This window comes from Aythya marila (genome assembly GCF_965140915.1).
Source record: "Aythya marila genome assembly, chromosome: 3".
Lineage (NCBI taxonomy): Eukaryota > Metazoa > Chordata > Aves > Anseriformes > Anatidae > Aythya > Aythya marila.
The window spans coordinates 6,965,326-6,985,255 of NC_139044.1; the positions used below are offsets into that span (position 1 = coordinate 6,965,326).

Consider the following 19,930-nt stretch of genomic DNA (forward strand, 5'->3'; position numbering starts at 1 on the left):
TCCATTTACAATGCGACTTTCCTTGCCTGGGAGTCCCAGGGCCCTGACAAAAGACAGGGCTGCGCTCTGATCCCTGCAGCCAGATGCTGAACGACACAAACCTGACACAGCTCACGGGCTCTGATATCTGAAAACACTTAGGCGCTCAGGTTGTACTTCCTTTTTTCAGTATGACCTCCATTAGACTGAAATGGAAAGTGCAAGCTCTAGTTATGGAGCTCGGTCCCCTTGCGCGAGGCACAGAGCAAATCGGGCCCAACAAAAACAAGACGCCAGGACCGAGCCGAAGCGCTGCCCAGACTTCTTGCCAGCCGCTTTACAAAGGAATGCGCTTCCCTCCAAATAACTTTCCACAAATGGATAATCCCAGCAAAGTCAGTGGGAGTTTTCCACCGGACTTAAACTGCTCATGGAAACAAGAATTTCCAGCGTGCGGCCCAAGGCCCCGGCAGGCCCGCGTGTGAGGTTGCCCGAGTTTCCAGAGCTCCTCCGGCGGGGCCGGGCCCATCTCAGAGTGGGGCGGCTGCCGCCCCGAGCAGCATCCTCAGCAGCAGCACGGGCAGCACACACATCCAGCGCTACAGGGCGCAGCCAACTCACTACAAATTACTCAGTAATTATCCTCTGCTCCCTACATACATTTGAGAAGCCAATAAGGGTAGGAGCCAGTAGTAAAACTCTTTTTTTTTTCCCCCTTATTTCTTCAGTAAAGACCTAATTTTCCCCTGCCTGCGGCGGTTCCACTATGCCAACATCTCTGCAGCATTTAGTTTTACTTAGAACTAAGTCATCTTTCCTCCGACCCAGACCTCTGCCTCCCCGGGTGTTACATTTATTATCGGGTTTTGATATCATGTTAGAAAGCTATTTTATAGTGCAAATGTTTTTTCAGCTTTGCAAATCTTGTTGCTAAATAGGTATTAAGGCAGACTACAAATTAGAGCCGTGTAAATTAATTAAGGCCGAAGAGGCAGTTTTGGGGTTGTTCAGATTTCTCTGCTTCAGTTCCTGCCTGCCTGTGCCCTGTCCTTCTCTAGGAGGTGACAAGCAGCATGTCAGCATCTTCTCAGTCTGCTGCCGTGGCAGAGGAGGAGGAATTTTAATGGGCTCCTGAAGTTTACGGATATTAAGAATCAGATTTAGAATTGCAGGCTGAGATCACTCCCATCTTAATAGCACAGATTTTTCTACAAATGAGCAGTGCTATGGTGTCCTCCTTCCTCATCTTTGCATACAACGGGGCAGGTGAACATGAAATAAACGTTAGCTTTGAAACTCAATGAGCGTTGACAGGTGACATTTCCTCCTTTTTTGACATGAAGATATTTACATGATGTCAGAGTTTTCTCCTCAGTGCATGCAGATGGCAAACAACACAATGTACAGGCTGCAGAACCACCTCCTCTCCCCCCCTCCCCCATTTCCATCAATGCATGCCAGTGACAGCAGGCAGGACGGAACTGGAGAAAATGAAAAATGTTTATATGATTTCCCACCTTACTGTCTTCCTAAATTTACCATCCCCATACCTCCCTTTCTTGTTACCAGGACATTCCCATGCATGACACAACTACTACCTTTAATTCAAAAAAGACATTTTGTGCTGAAAAACACATTAAAAAGAGATGTAAGTTCCCATCATGATTATTTATTTTTGTAATTATAATTAAACATATATACACTGACCTACCTGCTAAAAAGAGCAAGGTAACCTTTAAAAGTCTGGGTCTACATAGAGGTGACCTATCTGGTGTGCAATCAGTTCTGACTTCCTTTTATTCAAAATAAAGAATTGCAAACTGCAATGCTTACAGCAGTTTGACAGCTGTTTTAATACCAGGAAACGACTTGCTCTGCACTGGGCCAGCACTGTTTTCTCGTATTTTTTCCTTTTTCAGCCACTGGCTATAAAAAAAAAAAAAAAAAAAATTGGCAAACAGTAAAGAGCACAGGAATTGCTGGTCAGCAGTCTTGCTATTTCAGCATCGTGGCTGTGCCAGCTGCTTTCAGGAAAGCCACCTTTTCTGGTCAGGCTTTGCAGGTTGCTGTCACCAGGGCTCGTACAAACACTCACTTGTGGCTGTGCCCCCTTGGCCAAGCACTTCAAATAGTCCTCCCTCAGCTTTGAAGGCAATCCAACAGTCATCTCATCGACCTTCTTTACTGCTCACTACTAACCTTCATGAAATTTCTTTGTTTTGCAGAGAAAACCTCATGATTTTCCACTGACACGTTTCCACTGCTGAGCAGTACCCCTGTCCTCGCAGTGGGTCACAACATGTTCAGAATAATGAGCTCTATCCCCGAGTGAATTCCTTGTCCAGTTTGAATTGTGACACCAATAGGTACATCCTAAACTCTCTGTTATCTTTCCAAATCCCAGTAAAGCTGTAACACATTCTAACACTTTTTTTTTCTTACGCTGCCATCCAGTTTTTCCAAAGGAAACACAGCAGTTCTTTTCATGAGCTTTTTGCGAATTTTGGAGGCTGACACTCTGCCATGCAGTAATTCCTAGAAAAAGTACAGCAGAACAACTGAACATTTGAACTCCCACAAATAACCTCCACAATGATTTTCCACATGACCCAGAAGAATTATTTTTAGAAGCAGAAAAGTAGTTTTATTCTCTATTTCCACTTAATCCCTGTGATGTTGGATAGGACATTCAAGAAGGATGAGTGTTATTATTTCTCCGTGATGCGTATTTGTTTGGAAAAACTATAATTCTTAGAAGTACCAGCCATGATGAAGACATGCTGTTCTAAGTACTGAGTAACTCATGGTAAGAGACAGCTTCTGCCTCCCGAGAATTTACAACCAAAACAGATGAATTAGAGAAAATAAGATGATGAGAAGCTCATTTTGCAGGCAGGGGTTCTTCAGTTTCTAGTTTCGCCACGTCGTTTTGTGGGAGCAACGACAAGTCACCAGTCCTTCTGGCCTTTAGACTCTCTGCCCTGCTCAGCCACAGGGAGCCTTGATCACCTTGCTGTGAACTGAGAGGTTTTGGCAGAGGCTCTCAAATGCAGCCTCACCTGTGATCCAAGCAGGCAAACTCCCCTGCCTTGCTTTTCATGCTTCTTTTTTCACTTTCCAGCACTGGGGGCTCTGGGCACCACTGGGAGGTCAGGGAAGATGTTCAGCAGTGCCGACCACACCATGGCTTTTCCAGCTTTGACATCCCGCTGGCTTTGGAGCCAAACAACATTCGTGGGACTTCCACAGCATCTCTATTCTATTCACTCCTCAGCAGCTCAAAACCACAGCAAGTAACAAACCCCCGACAAATAACAAATGCTCTGAGAGCCTTACAGGAGCCCAGCATTTCTGACAGCAGCTCCTCAAGCCTAGCAAACCTTCAATTATCGCAATGCTAAGGGGAGATGCATGATGTGGTATCTTGCACAAGACAGTATCGTTTCCCACACAATTTTAATTATTTGCTAATCTCTTGCTTATTTTTACAGCCAGAGGAAAATCAACAACTAATGACAAATGCTGCATGAGCAGCTTTTTCTGTACGAAACTAGAGAGAACTTTGATTTGCATGCTGCAGCAAATGAAGCCATAAATTCTATTTACTGTAAAAGCCCCTGACTATATATCATATTCCAGAGTAACACAAATTCTGGTGCAAGCAACATTGCAGCACGTGGTTGTGGAGGAGCCAAGGAAACGTGGACAGTGTGATCTATCAAGTCCCAAGAAAACACTGCTGCTCTCCACGGATGGCTGACTTTCTTACCAATTAGTTTTTTGGTGAGACAGGATAGGGTTTGTGCACTGAAAAATTCTGAGATCAAATATAAACGTATAATATATATTATGCTGAGATCAAATATTAAAGCTCTGGCAAATAAAAACCCCAGCAAATCCCTCATCACCTGTTTTAATAGATATTTTAGTAGCTAATAGGAAACGTAATCCAAACCTACTTATAGGACTCTCTCTATATCTGAAATATTTTCTAGAATTGACACACAAGCGCTTTGTGCTCACATACAAAATAGTGCAGAATGCTTCAGAAAGCCATGACATTTCATGTCATTTGTCCCTCGCATTTTGACATGTGAGGCTCCACACTGCTTGTGTTAAGCAAAGAGCACTAATGTGCACGCTACAAAAGGTTAACTTACTTTTATCCTCCTTTTGCAGGTAGAAACAGTTAAATGATAGACTGTTGGAGTGTCAGGATCACAGGGGACCTACATCTCCTCAATAATGTGCCGGACACAGTTCAAGATCCAGGCCTATAAAGAAATTCATTTACTGTGAAAACACGCAGGAATATTCCCAGAACATATTTGACAGATGAAACAAAAACATCTTATCAGTCCTTCTTCATTTGCCCATTTCCACGAGCCCTTCTCTGCCCTGTTCTGGAGAAAATTAGATTATTTTTAATACAATGTGTCGTGACGTTGCTGTTGTGTTATCTCAGCAGGGCGCAGGCTGCTGCTGAAAGCCGACACTCGGCAGGGACCAAGCGGAGCTGCAGCTGCACTCATGCATTATCCCCCCAGGTGCTGCCCATCGCGGAGAGAAAACTCACTTGTTTTTCCCTCCGACCCCTTCTGCTGCTCACCGTTAGGAAGAAACCACAAAGCCTGGAGAGCAGTGCAGAGCCCATGGGCAGTGGGATGGCAGCAGCAATGTCCCAGCTGAATTTGGGCACCTGGCCTGGAGCAGAGGACAAGCTTGCCCCAGCAGGGCAGGACAGGGCTCCGGGGGTTCAGCCCAGCCCCAGAGAGCAGCAGCAAAGGGCTGGGAATCAGCTCCTGCTTCTCCTGATCCCCACGGACTCTCCCCGCTGCTCCCACAGAAGTCAGGGAGCACCTTGCCGGGGGGACAGTCTGTGAAGATGTTCTTTCCAATGAGATCCTGCGTAAGCACAAATTTGCGACTTGCTGCTCATTTAGTTTGCAAATCTATCAAAACACCTCAATTTGCCTTATATATATATATATATAAGGTTATTATCATCAAAAAGTAAAAAACAAAAAATGTTTCTCGATTTATTTATTTAAAGTTTTTGTTTGTTTGTTTGTTTTTCCTTTTTATACCTCCCTGAATGCAAACTGATCCTAGAGAGCCCAGGAGAAATTCAGCCACACTTGAGGCAGTCCCAGCCGCAGCTCCATGCGTGTGCAGGGCCAGCACAGAGGAACCCGTTTGCTCCCACAGCTCATCTTTATCTGATTTCTTCCTCTCTGGGTTCATTGGCTGTACTGAGAAGCACATTCTCATTTATACAAACAGCATTCTAGTTCTTTAATTAAAATGCAGCTTAATCAGAAACAATTGACCAGGCATCGCCGAGGCACAATATAGAACAGCTTGTAACACAAGCCGCAGCATTAGGGCTGTCGACGATTTTCATTTGTTTCCTTATTAAGGAACATAAATGAGGCCTTAAATTATTTGGAGATGCTTAAAGAATATAGGTATGAGCACTTGGTGAGTTAATCACATCCAGACAGAAGACTATTGGTAATTTCTTTAATTACAGTACAACTAATCAAACACAGAAAACTCAAAAGAATTGGCTGGTTCCTATGGATTAGGCTGCAGGGGTCCCATCTAATTTCAGCGACTTAACCCACAATTTCAAGTAATGTATTTCAACTCAAACTCCAGAACAAAAAGCAAAGCTGTATAGCAGATGGTGAGGTTACCATACCATTTTCTGTATTTTTATTTAATACAGCTATAGCTGAGGTTTGGTGGAAAGAGAAAATTAACAAAGTTATCAAAGGAAGTCTTTCTATGGCATTAATACAATCAGTTTAATGCAGCTGCAAAAAAATTAATTCATAAATTCTTAAAAGCCAACTAGTTTCAACCTTTGTCCAAAAGAGCAAGTGTAGCTGTCAAAGCAAACGCAGATGTATAAACTGCTTCTTTTGTCTGTTTTACAGCATTATTGTTTAAGACTCAAATTTATTTTCTTTATATTACTACTTAGTTATGTTTATTTAGGTTTCTTCATGTATAAAATAAATTACTGTAATTAGCTTACTATTGTTGTGAATTGCAATCTAACTCAATTTAAAATCATTCTTAATATGAATTTTTCATATTTCTAAAAAGTCTTTATATAAAATATTTATACTTGGCTAATTCTGACATCTAGAAAAGAATGAGAGCAGTTAATCGAGAATGGAAATCAGCTCCTGCTAGAGAAGACCTAAAGAATCTTAAAAGTATTCACAGTGACACATGGAATAATAATTACTTTTACATGGCGCTATAATGGAAGAGGTAATAGAGTGTATTACAATGCACGAAAATAATACGCTGTCCTTAATCCAACATATGGTTTTCATGAAAGATGAACTTAAATTACAGAGCAACCATGAAAAAAATAAAAGCTAGCAAGTGAACAGAGGGACAGACAATTTACTACCTTAATATGAATACAGAAGGAAAAATATCTATCTGGCACAGCCTCTTCACACAAGGATGAAAAGTTAACTTTTAGGGAAGTTCCCTTGATTAAACAAAGCAGTTGGAAAGAATGTGAGTGCAGCTCTCCCATCTTAAAACAGGAATTGCCCAGACTTTTCAGAAGCCTCCAGGTTTTCATGGGTACTTTGTCATATGCATTTCTATCCCTTGGTTCTCCAGCAAACTTGGTATCCTCCTGCTAAATCTCATGTATTGTCCAGCCAGTTCTCACCTTGAATTTCCTAGGAGCTTGCTGACCTCAGGTGCACACAGTTAATTCTTCTTAGCCAATTTATCTTATCCTTCTTTTCAGCTAATTCAATTACTTTGTGATCAGTGATAGAAGACAAAGAAGAAAATAAAACTAGCATAACATTAATGAGCAGAGTCCGGAAATTCACCTAAAGGTTTTCCTGGGAGATGTCTTCAGCGGACCCCAATGACCTGAGAAACAAAGGGGGATGTTGGTGCCGTCCTCCCGAGCAGTCCTGGCACAGCAGGACCGGTTGTGTTCCGCTGCCATCCTCGTGAGCTCTGGCTCAGCTTGCAGCCAGCACATGGGGCTCACGCACCTGCAACGCCTGCACAGCAGGACAGCCTGCACGGGCCAGTGCTTCTGCTCTCTCACACACATGCAGTGTTGAGCTCTGCTTCTCGAGGCAGCACTTGCAGCACGACTTCCTTGGTGCCTCACCTCAGCACGCCTGCTGCCACGTACTGCACAGGGTTTAATTCCCTGCCCATCAGTCCTCGGCCCTTTTGCTAGTTGTTGGTGCCACCACGTCCTTCCCTCTCCCTGTTGCTGTGGAGCGCTGCCGCTGCCCAGACACCAACCAAGGCACGGTGGTGTACAGACGGTACCACCAGCTGCATCTGCTGCTATCTTCCACCACTACGTATCCATTAAATATGGATTAGAGGAGCAATCAGAGCATTTAAGAAATAATTCCTGCATGCTGGTTTCTGTGAAGGAACGTGGCGTTAGTTAGGAGGTCATTATGGGAGAGAGCTTTTCATGACTTCTGTAGAAGGAACAATCACAGTAGTAATAATTAATGTGTAATGAGAGGTCCCAGTCCAGCCTTCTCAGTTATCTGACTCTGGCTAAGATTTTCAAGAATACAAAAAGAACTTCTTCAGATAAATACCAATTCAGAATCAAGTAGTTTCGCCTCTAAGTACAAGAAATTTTATTTTCTCTTATAAAAAGAGTTCTAAAACCTACTTGGAGCAAACTAAATGAGGAAGAAGCCTGGCCTGTGACTGACAACACAGACCTCTTCTGACATGGATGTGAACACCTCTTCTTTTGGGGGAAATTGTGTAATTTCCCTGAATACAAATTGACCAATTAAAAATAGAGGAAGACTGACACTTCGTCTCACACAGCCATTATGAAAACAAAGACACTAGTGCTCAGTGAAGGCTGGCAACTGTGTATGCCACAGAGAGCTGAAGACAGAACTGACAGTTAACTCAGGGATTTGCTTGCTCCAGACATGTTGGTTCTGGATTAACCAATTTAAGATGTAGTAGTGCATACGAATCCAGTGAGGGAGGCTGCTCTCTGAGATTGCAAAGCCCAGGAGCAAGGAGTGACTTGCTGCTCATGCACTCAGGAGGAGCTTTGCTGACAAGTGAAAGGTTTAATCAAATACACAGAGGGTACCCAAACTGTTCGGGCAGAGCGTCCCTTCTGCTATCTGTGCGCTTAGCTAAGTATACTCCTCATGCTCTTCTAAGACTCCGCTTTGTTTTAGTTCCAGCCAAAGAGGATTTCCTCTCTTCAGCAAAGAACGCAGAGGCAAATTCTGCTGATCCTGGAGCGCTAGGGAGGCATCCGGAAAGGTTGTTTAATTGCACTGCTAAAAGACCTGCGCTCCTGCAACTTCAGAGCTGTCTGTAGGCAGGGAAGTAGTGCTCTCCTGCAGCCTCCTCCAGTTCAGAGAGGATTACACTTCTAGGCAACACCACCAAATGATAAGCGGTGCACTTCCACACTACTGCAAGGTGAGACAACATTTAATCCTGAAATTAAAACTCTGGAAAAAAAAAAGAAAATGTGCTCATGAAGATTTAAAAGTTGATATGCAGCTGTAGCAAGCTAAATGTAATTTTGCAGCACAAAGTGGAGACCGTAAAAAATATTAAAAGGCACCATTTTGGACCATTTAAAGTTGCTAAGGATACATGCACAACACAGATTACCTGGGGTGGTTCACGTTTCTCTAGCTGTCCTTTAATATCATAAAATATTGTTATCTCCACTTCAACTAAATGATGCCACAAAATGTGATTTCAGATAAAGTGTAATGGGGAAAGCTGATGAACCCTGCAAAAATAAGCATTCTGTAAAGATGAAAATGTTTCTGCTATCGCAGATAGAATACACTAAAATCTCCTTACAGCTGGAACAGGATCATGAGATGTTACTACAGGGTTTGCCACATGTACTGCGGCAGCCTTAAATATTTCAGCAATGAGCGAAGGTGCTGCCTGGTGCCACGCTCAGATTCATGCAAGCACTGATTTAGGGATTAGCCGAAGAACCAAAGACCCAAGTACCTGCAACAGCTTGAGGAGACTCGAGCTCCAGAGCATGTTTTGAATGAAGTTTTCTGCCGTGCCTCAAGAGACTGGGTTTTCCTCAAGCAGCAAATCAGGACACCCCAAGTTCTCCAGCACTGTTGCAGCTCTGCTCTCTTTATGTTCTCTAGTGCTACCATAAGCTTGGCTTAAGCCTTGACTGAAGTGGTCTCTGTTTTTATTTAACAGCTGGGCTTTTGGAATTAAGTGATCAACAAGAGGCCCAGCAGTGAATAGAAATGACTTTGGCTTAACAGGGAAGTACAAATTGTGATTAATGAAGACACAGCCACCTTGTGCCAACAAGGTGAGTGGTACTTACATACATACACAATTCTCAAATCCAATCTTTTAATTAAAAAAACAATCATTAAAAAACGATGCTCAGGTAGAGACAACTGCTCCATGCAACGTCACAGACCATTTTATTGCTTAAGTCGTTGAAACATAATTTTGAGTGGCATCTTCTTGTTTGGGCACCACACTAGAGGGGATCCTATAGCATTCACACGGTGTTGGGCAGTGACTGCTGGGCAAAGCACCAAGTGAAACCAGTGCTGAGCTGTCACTGCCCCTCTGCGCGTGGCCGTACAGGGCTCTGTGCTGCTCTTCTGAGGCTAAAGCACAACCAAGCTGCTCCATGTAAGGAAGGAAAAAGGATTTGCCTCCCTTTTTTTGTTGAAATTTGTTGAAGGAACAGCATTTCCTAGCAAACTCTCCCAGAAACAAGGGTTCCAGTATAACGGTGGTCAAAACCTGGTCCAAAGGAAGGTATGCTTATTTATATTCTGAGGACAGCTTTGAGCCCTTAGTATCTTGTTTTCCATATTAGCTCTAACAAAGCGTGCCTTTTCCAAGGCTTGCTAATGAGCCTAGCACACTTAGGAAAAAATTTAAAGTATACAAACAAACTCACTGTCAGATGGGTTTTTCCAAGGCCTGGACTGAAACTCACAGAAATAAGAAATAAATGTTATGTCCCTCCAAATCTATTACAAACTCTGATGAAGAAAAAAAAAAAAAGAAAAAGAAAAAAAAACTTGATTCTTGGGCCAAATCTCCCAGCTGCTTTTGCAATTCATAACGGGTCTGGCTGAAGAGTTAGTTCATTTTTATAAATCCAGTTCCTTTTTGCAAAAAAATGTTACTTTAATAACATTCAAATCCTGATTATTCCAAGCTTAAAAACAAACTTTGTTAAAAGACAGTGCCTTTTCCTGCAACGCACTTTCACTTGACACACATGGAAAGAACTCCCTGGTGTTTCTTTAGGAAATTGTGTGCCCCTTCCAGAAGTGGCATGGTTGCTCAGATTAGGATGAGCACATATGAGAAGAAAATTAATCAATCAAGATAGAAAGATAAGGAGACTAAAATTACGGTGATCGGTAAAACTGTCAAAGAACGCAAAATAGTAAAGCTCCAGAAATTACACACATCAAAATCCAACTAATGGGTGAGCAATCAATGCAAGATCCAAACCGACAACATTGCTCCAAATGCCAAAACATACGAATGTCAGTTTTTGAAAGATGTATTTCCCTGTATTTCCTGTATTTCATCAGTGCTAATCAGCACTGGATTCTCAAGGAATCTTCTGCCTTCTGGCAGGTGTAACATTTTCAATGATCCAGTAGCTAACAAACATTTCTCTTCTCCATATATACTCATAAATAGCACGGATTTTATACCTAAGCTGTTGTAAGCAGAAACCAGAAAACATTTCTGCACTCAGTTACTCATGCAATTGGGTAACTTCTGGGTGCAAATACACGTGCGAGCTGTAATCTGACTCACCTGAACATGCTCTCCTCGATGTTCGAATTTTCCTGTCAAATTACACAAAAATAACCATATAGGAACTGAATGTGTTTCTCAGAAATGCATATGCTAGGTTTGCCACAAAGCCTTTTTCCACTTCCAAGCTCCATTACTCAAAATAGCTCTAGCTCTGAAGTGTTGCCAAGAGGCTGGCAAGACACAAAGCAGCTTTCACATGCGAGCTGCAGCCACTTGTTTCTTCACCTCCTAAGCGACAGTGAAGGGGTCTGGAGAGGTCTTGACCAGATTAAACCTTTTCTCCGCCGTATGCACCAGAAGTCTGTAGGCAGCTACTTCTCATAATACACTCGTCTTTCCAGCATAGACGGTGTACTTACAGAAGTAAATGTTATAGCTGCTGACATTTTATAAATTTCATCCCAAGGACAGCACAACAGATCTCGGCCAGGGTATCTCTAATGCCATGACACTCAGTGACACAACACCTTTTGGTTCTCAAACAAGTATGCACAGTTTTGACTGATGAAAAGTCAGGAAACAAGCTAAAATGCATCACATTAAATCACACCAGCATTTGCTTGTTCTTGAAGGGAGAAGCCTCCTTCAGATTATGTCACCTGAAATGGGAATTATCACCAGAGCGATTTTGATGGAGGTTTAGCCTCATCAGAACAAGTTCTCCAGCTAGTCCTTGTTGGGAGGAAAGCTTCCCATGCTCCCTGAGCACATTTTTGCTTTCTAATGTATAGCACAAGCTACAACCCCCTTCCTGTTTCCTCATGCTAACATTAGACCAGAGGCCACCTCAGTAAACCAAATCTTCGTGAACTTCAGGGAGGACAAAGCCAGCACGGACTCCATCATACAGCAAACCCTCCTTGATCTCACGAAGTCCTGCACCATGCTATGATGGGAACCAAGTGCCATCGAGCACACGCAGGAACACGTCATCCTGAGAGTGAAACAGCAGCAACCTGGAGCTCAGAAGCTCACGTCTCCTCTCCTCAGAAGCCAGATCTGTGGTATTTCGTGGAACAGGGCTCCAGACCAAGCACCAGCAGACCTATGGGACGACGAAGACTTTGAGAATTCCAGAGTTTGCTGCTCCAAAAATATACTGTTTGACCAGCCTGCTGTCAGAGCGATTCCTACTAAAACAAACATTTAACATGTGCAAATACTAAAAGATGAATTTCCTGTTTGAACAGTCAGCACAACAGAATAGTGCCAAAAGAATCATTGCAACATCTGTCAATGTAACCAACCAGCTACCAGCCAGAAAACAGGACAACCATGCTCTGTCATCAAGAGACAGAAAGAATGTCCCAGCAATGCCTTCCTGCATCCCAATTCTCCCCCAGAGACGAATGAGTAGCAGGACAGGGTGAGAGTAAGACTGTCACTGCCATCTCCTGCCCTTCCCTTCATACCCAAACAAGGCAGTAAGCAGCTTAGGAGCAAAAGCACCTTTGGTACTGAGCTCAAGGACCACACAAATGCAGCAGAAGAACCATGCTCTGGGCAGTGACAAGTTTAAGATTCATCACCCTGCCGCTGCTCTGCCCTCATCGACTCCAGCCTCTGACCTAACACTAGCAGCCCTCCACTAACCCATATCCCTAAGCTCTACATCTAAACGTCTTTTAAAGACCTCCAGGGATGGTGACTCCACCACTTCCCTGGGCAGCCCATTCCCATGCCTCACAACCCTCTCAGTAAAGAAGTTCTTCCTAACATCCAACCTAAACCTCCCCTGGTGCAACTTTAGCCCATTCCCCCTCGTCCTGTCACCAGGCACGTGGGAGAACAGACCAACCCCCACCTCGCTACAGCCTCCTTTAAGGTACTTTTAGAGAGCGGACCTAATGCTCTTTGAGTATTGTTTTTAAACGTAAACAGGGAAAAATAACATTGCATGATGAACTCAAGAACTGGCCTCTAAGATCACCAACCCAAGCTCACAGGCCGCCAGCTCTCCCCATTACACGTTAACAAGAAGGCAATGCAATAACCTGGGCTCCTTAATGACACTCCAACACCAAAGAGAACAACAATTTTGGCGGTGTGGTCCTTCCACAATCTGTAAGACAAGGTGATTAGGACGTGCAGCAGGATGCCCTCATGCCCCAGAGATGTTACTGCACCAGGAGAAATGGTGCTGATGTGGCTATGGGGTTGGTGAGGCATTTTTGTTGGGTTGATTTTTTTTAAACCTATTTGAGGAACCAAAAATTCCTCTTCAGCCCAAATACCTGAAAATAAGTACAGCTGTGTGCAGTGAAAAGGTTAAGGTTATCAGCTTTGCAGCCATGCTTTAAAAGTGATGTATAAAACCAAACAAATGCAGATCTAAACAAATTAAATCTAGTCCACTTCAACCAGTTGAAGAACACCCCCCAGGTTCTAGAAGGACGAGGCTTCTACCATAAGCAGCCAGGAGAAAGTTCCCTTTTTGAACTTGGTGCTGGTGGAAATCCAGTGAAAGATTGCCTGAGCTGGCTCCTGCTGTTGCAGCACATGGAAGATGCCAGAGTGCACCACGATACCTCAGCTAGAATATGCTGGAGCAAGGCCAGCAGCAGCAAGACGACTGATTTCCAAATGCTCTGCCCCTCGATACCTGTACCAAGCCTGCAGAAAGAGAAAGCAAGAGCTCCCTGCTCTTCCAGCTTATGTGCCTGGGATCTGTACATGTGAATGGGGCCTTAGCTTCCCAAACCCTTTTTCCTGTTTCTATTTTAAACGAAAAGGAACCCCTGAGAACTTGTAGCATGAGGCATGTCCATAAATCTCTCCCAGCTCAGGGCATCTGAAGTGCCAGCACAAAATGGTGTATTTGCAATTTGTGGCAGGTTTGCTGACTGCTACTTGTAACGTTGTAAAATCATGGAAAGTAAAAATGGAAGGAAAAAAAAAAGCCATTTCCACGGGGACTGACACCTGCGTTAGTCTATCCAACATTTCCAGCATTTTACACTATCCTCGGCTTACTTGCACACACTGGTGTTTGCAGTTCCCTTTGTTTCCTTTGGGAAACCACCCCCAAACATAATCCATCTCATTTACAAGAAGCTCTTCTTGATATTCGAGCTCAGTGTTCTTTTTCTTTTAATTCTGCTTTACCAGTCTTACTTCCTCCCTCTGAAATCGCTCCTTTATTACTTTGATACATAATGTTCTCCCTTTCACTGATAATCAGTGGAACAGTTACATTCCCTAAACCCCAATGTCAACACAACAAATTAATGGAAAAAATCTGTAAACCGTTAGCTGCATAAATAGAATCATAATAATAATAAAAAAAAAAAGCCACCAACAACAAAATAACAAAAATAACAAAAAATCCTTCATAATTACATTCCTACAGAACAGCAAAACCTGTCTTGATAGTGTGGATTCAATTATCAGAGATAAAGTTCGGAGGAATAAACCCCCAGCACCTCTTTAAACACAGGGCATGACTGCAGAGCAGTTTCCTGAAGCCACGCCACGCGGTTCGAAGCAGTTAAATCCAGCTGGCTGAATGAACCATACAGCTGTGGCTTCCCTCAGCTCTTAAATAAAATATTAGGGTGTGTTTCTATTGTTTGTTAGCTGTCATCAGCCCATCTCTCAGCTGACGGAGGTTAAAGGCTATGTAGATTCCTGGGACAGCTGTTTGGTAATTGTCACAGCCAGTTACTTGGTAACCCACGAACAGGGATCTCAGGAGGTAGGTTCTTGGTTGCTAAGCGATAAATTCAGGTAAAATAACCTTTTCCTGGATTTTATTGTGACTACAGCCTCCAACTGTATAGTCCCAAGCTACTTTTTTTTTTTTTTTAATTCCCAGGGATGGGATTTAAAATCATTGCTGAGTAACTTTTCTGGGATCTCATGCAGCACTGAGGATGGGTTAAATGAAGTGGCACTATATTCCACTCCTATTTAAATAGATAAATCCACAACAGACTTCCCTCAGCATGCTGCAGTGTGTGTAGTTAATTTGCTGGATATAACAGAGTGATTTACACAACAACAGGCTGAGGAAAGCAGAAAGAGAGGCAGGCCCTCCTGCAAAAAGGACTTTGTGTTGCTATTTCCTTCTTTTTCATCTTTTACTTACTTATTTATTTATTTATTGAGAAAGCGCAACCTACAGGTTTGAGCTGAGCCAGATGCTTTTGTGACTAACGCTTGCTAAGCAAACCACCGAAGACCTCGCTGTCCTTGGCAGCATTATAGGGGTCAAACTTCCCCACGTACGTGGTCCTCTAGCAACTTTCCCACGTGTGTGTCGCAAGCAGGAGCTCTCGAACATCATCCCAGCTTCAGTGCCAGATCTTCGTGTAATTTCTTCACCTACAAGACAGAGATACTAGCAAGCATTATTTTTCTGCATCACAACCTTATTTATGAAGGCCTTTGAGGATGAAAGTCTGCTCTTGCCCAACAGACACATAATTTGCTGATGTGTCATTAGCAGAGATACAGCTGTGCGCAGTATGGCAAGGCGCTGGCGACGGGTGAAAGGAGACAGGGGTCGCTTGGCCCAGGCTGTCAGCAGCTCGTCCTAACTCCGGATGCGGCATCCACGTGTGACCCCGAGGGGAGCGCTGTGGGCTGATGGCTTCCCAAGGTCGTGGGGAACAGGGCAGCTGCTCTGCAGCTCTGCTCGGGGAAGGGTTAACGGCCCTGACTGCTTCAGCTCCATCTTACACAACCGCAGCTTGCAGTCCGCATGGCTGTCTGTTCTTCTCCTTTGTATTTTCTACAAAGATATCATTATTAGTTGCTACAGGACAAATCCTTTGACCTCTTGTCATTGTTATTTATTAATTCTCATGTCCATCTGCAAGGACCAATGCTTGTCTTCCTCCGAGAGAGAGATGCAGAAAGAAGCTGGCTGAATTGGCTGCACTAAATTCACCTTGCCATTACGAAGCAGGCCAGAAAAGGGCTATGGTTCGGGGTCGGTGCCCAACAAAGCTTCAGCATGGGCCTTGGGGTAGTTGCTGACCACCATCTACATCCATCTATCGGTAAGCATAAGTGACTCCAGGAGCACCAGCTGGGGGAGCAGGTGGCTCCCCTTTCCAGCAGGGTCTCAGCAGTGTGGCGAAAATCCCATCACACTTCTTGGAACTGGCCGCATCCCCAGAGAGCAGTGGGCACAGCCTCTCCCATAGGATCTGCAGGAGGACAGCGTGTTGGTCCATGCCCTGGAATGACACTGTCTGTTTTCCACTTTCTTTCTGGAAACAACTGGCAATGTCAAGATGATTTTCCAGACACACTGGAAGGATGGCTGCTGGACTATCGCGTGACTTATGTTCCTTCTGAGGGGAAGAAATCTATGGTGTTCCCTTGTTCATAACCCATAAGTGTATGTAAAGCCTTTCTGTGGTATGTGCACACGGCAGCTGCAGGCTTCTGACCAAAATGCTCCAGTGCTGTGACACAAACACACCTTGGTTAAGGAGTATCATAGGCTAGAGGAAAAATATTTTAACAAAGATAGGCCAATTATATTATGAACACCCCAACCTTCAGGCTGGGTGGCTCAATGGAAACATATACAAGGGGATAATGCCCTGCTGAAGGCGAGTCCTAAAAGCTTGTGAAACGGGCAATTTCTGAAAGCATTTTCTGTCCTCATACGCTGTAAGAAACTGATGAAACACACTTGGTAATACTCAGATTGAGATAAGTATTTCTTTAGTGTCTTTTCTCTGTGTTATAACCACTGAACTACGGGTGTTCTGCTACCCTGGCTAGCCAAATAATCCTTCTTTTTTATTAATAAAGGTTAAAGGAGTGAACTTAAACCTTGGCTTGAATGACTAATGTACAGACACGTACCAAACCCTTTTGTTAGAGCCACTGTCACAAAGATAACACAGCAGTTCTCATTTGAATTACTACAAAAACTACCACTGAATACAGAGGTCTGGCCCATGTGTATACAAAACACAGTGGAAAAGATTACGGTTTCCAGAGGGACAACAGGCCCATTTTGCACTGGTCCTGCACTTCTGGTGAAGCAAGAAGCTCATTTGCCAAAGGCAAATTTTCCTAAGCAAAAAGAATACGAATCCAAAATTCATGCTTCCCACAGTCTTACTCTTTTTCTTTTATTTCAAGTTACATCTTCTTACATATCAAATTGATTAAAACAGTTGCACCATACATTTGTACCAAAACTCATTTCAGTAGGAAGGCAATTGCCCCAGCCCAGCCTGCCTGGGGGAGATGGCTCGCTCCAGCACGACCCACGGCTCAGGCCAGGCAGGAGCACAGCCAGCTCGGGGAAAGGCTGGTCAAACAGCCCAGCTCCTGTTTCCAACCAGAGGACCAGCAGCACACCACATTTTCAGCTCCTGCGTGTCCCATACAGCAAGAGAAGGTGTCAGGCTGGGGATTCCCTACTGGTAGCTTCAGCTTTATCCTCAATTCCTCCAACCCCAGAAACACAAAAGCTCTAAAGGTGTGTTTTGTTTAAGGCACTTGATTTGCATGCAAACACCAGGCAGAAAATATCAGCTGTTTTCAATGTGCAATTGGCAGAAATTGGGTACAGTGCCTTAAATGGAGATCACACAATACTTGGTGGAACACCGGAGTCTAAAGGCAAGGTAGATGAAAACAAGAACTGACAGTGGCTTTCAATTGAAAAAAAAAAAAAAAAAAAAAAAAAAAAAACATAAAAGCAAGCTAGAGTAATTGGGGATGGTAGGGAATAGGCACAGGTCATATTTTTCATTACAGGCATTAAAGAAAATTCACACTCGTTTGCATACATCACATTTAAAAGCGTTAAAAGATGCAATCAGATGAAATACAATCATATTGTACTCCCATCTCTAAACCACCCATCCCAATCCATTTTGCTTCTTCAAAACGAGGGAAAGTGGTGGTTTCTGACAAAAAGCAAATACTGTCTTCTGTGCAAGCTGAAGCTGAGCCAGCACCTATAGAGTCAATGAAAGCATTCCTGTTGACTCCAATATGTTTTGGATCAGGCTCTCAGTAAGACAGACTCTTAGACCAGGGAATTGTCAGTTACTGAAGTAGAACATCTCATAATCTGCCTCATAACCCAGGCTTCCTGTTCCTCAAAAACACTTTTTTGAGGAAATGAGGTGCCATCTTTGTGAGACATTCGCAGGCATCTTTGAATGCTGAGGAAAACTAACTCATTGCAGCAGTCATACTGATAAGGGGTTAGCAAATCGGTTTCAAAATGCTACAAAGACCTATTGCAAGAATTAAGCATGCTGCTGGATTTTTGTTACGCAGAAAGAAATTGAATGCCCCTTTTTCTACAGCATATTATCATCCTGTGCCTAGGACTCATTTCTTCCCTTGAAATGCCATCATTTTCATATTGTTCTTTATCTTTCTGTTCATGTTTCAGAAGATGATTAAACTTCTAATAATTAAGCAATGCCTTCCTCCGACTGGCCAGGCCCTGCTTCTGTTTACTTATTCCGCTGCTGCTTAGCCACTAAGCCTACCTAAAGCAGCAGTGATTAAACAAGCCACGACTTTTTGGGACACAGGCAAACGTAGAGTAGAACAGGGAAGGCAAAGATTTTTAAGTCACAGAAACCTTAAAATAGCACCCTCCTCGCTTGTCATTTTTGTACCTTGACAAGATCTCCGGCAAAAATTTTTGCATTTTCAGTCTCACAAAAACCATGGGTTCTCCAGCAATGAGGCAACGGAAAAAATCAATACTTGCCATGTACCATGTAACCAATAGAATAAGGGCAATGATTTATGTATGGATGGATGCAGACTGAATCAGCTGGGGCCTCAAACAGAGGGAGAGAGAGAGAAGGAGAGAGAGAGAGAGAGAAAGAGAGGTGTGGGGGTGAGCCGGACTGCAGTGATTATTCCTACACTATGGCCAGATTTTTTTTTCTGCAGCAATAATCCCCCTCTCTAGCACTGCAGGACATAGAGGAAAGACTAGCAATGTGTGGAATATATGATGGACCAGCTTTTCGCTTTTGCCTCAGAATAATGATGCTATGTTGAATATTAAGGTACAGTAAAAAAGGAAGAATGATATATGGTCTGCAGTCCTTCAATCTTCCAGCTACCTCCACCCTAATAAAGACCAATCCAGTGGGTCAACAAGCAATAGTTTAAAGAGAGTCAAATTATCAACAGGATAAAATGTACCATCACTGCTTCATGACAAGAAAAAGCAGGAAGGGCTTACTGAAGAGAACTACTGTATACCCCAGGAGTTTCTGCTGAGAATATAGTTTTGTAAATTGGATTACCAGGGATACAGCACTATAAGGTATTTAATGACTATGGTAACTTTTAGGATATCTAATACTGCTGTTGATTTAAAAACAAAACTATCAAGATAAAGATTTACTTAACTGTTTGTGTGATACAGGATACCAATAAACACTTATCCAAACTATATTCTATGCTTTATTGCTGTATTATTAGTAAATAGCTAAGAGATGACTTTAAAGTGACAGAAATTTGCTACAGAAATGTCATACTGTTTTATAAAAATATCTCCTCTGTAGTGTTTGCAAATTGCTAAAATAAACTGTAAACATTTCTGCAATGCCTTGGATATTCAGCCTGTATTTACGTTTCTGAGAATCAGATGTTCATTCAGTACTTTCAATATTATAGTTTGCCATGAAGTAATCTTGTTATAACTAATATTTCTGCCGCAATTACCATTAACGACTGAATCAATTCTCTTTTCTCCCAATAACATGTATGTAACATTTAAACCTCGGTATTGGCAGTCTTTCTCTTAAGAAGCATAATGTTCTCAGATAATGCTATAGAACAATAGGAGGCCACTAGTTAAATGCACTGGTTATGCAATGTTAGATTAACTAAATCTTTAAGAATTGTAGCATATTTGAAAGCCCTGCATTTTATGTATGTCTGTGAATTTATCAGGTCAGAATAACGTAGAAATAATTTCATTTCTGACTTTCCACAACATATATATGATTCTATGCTAGCGAGATTAATCATTAGCTACCAAACTACATTTTTATGTTTTATGGTTAAAATAGCAATGAACAGATTTAATTTAAGTAAAAATAGGTTTTAGGTTTTAAAGAATGTGACTGCATGTGACCAG

The 19,930-nt window shown here is 42.8% G+C and overlaps 1 protein-coding gene across 3 annotated transcripts in view; it reads right to left on the bottom strand.

The window, feature by feature from the left end:
- CCDC85A (coiled-coil domain containing 85A) overlaps positions 1-19,930 on the bottom strand; it is a 136,346-nt gene that overhangs the window by 100,091 nt on the left and 16,325 nt on the right. The gene's annotated exons all lie outside the window — the stretch shown is intronic.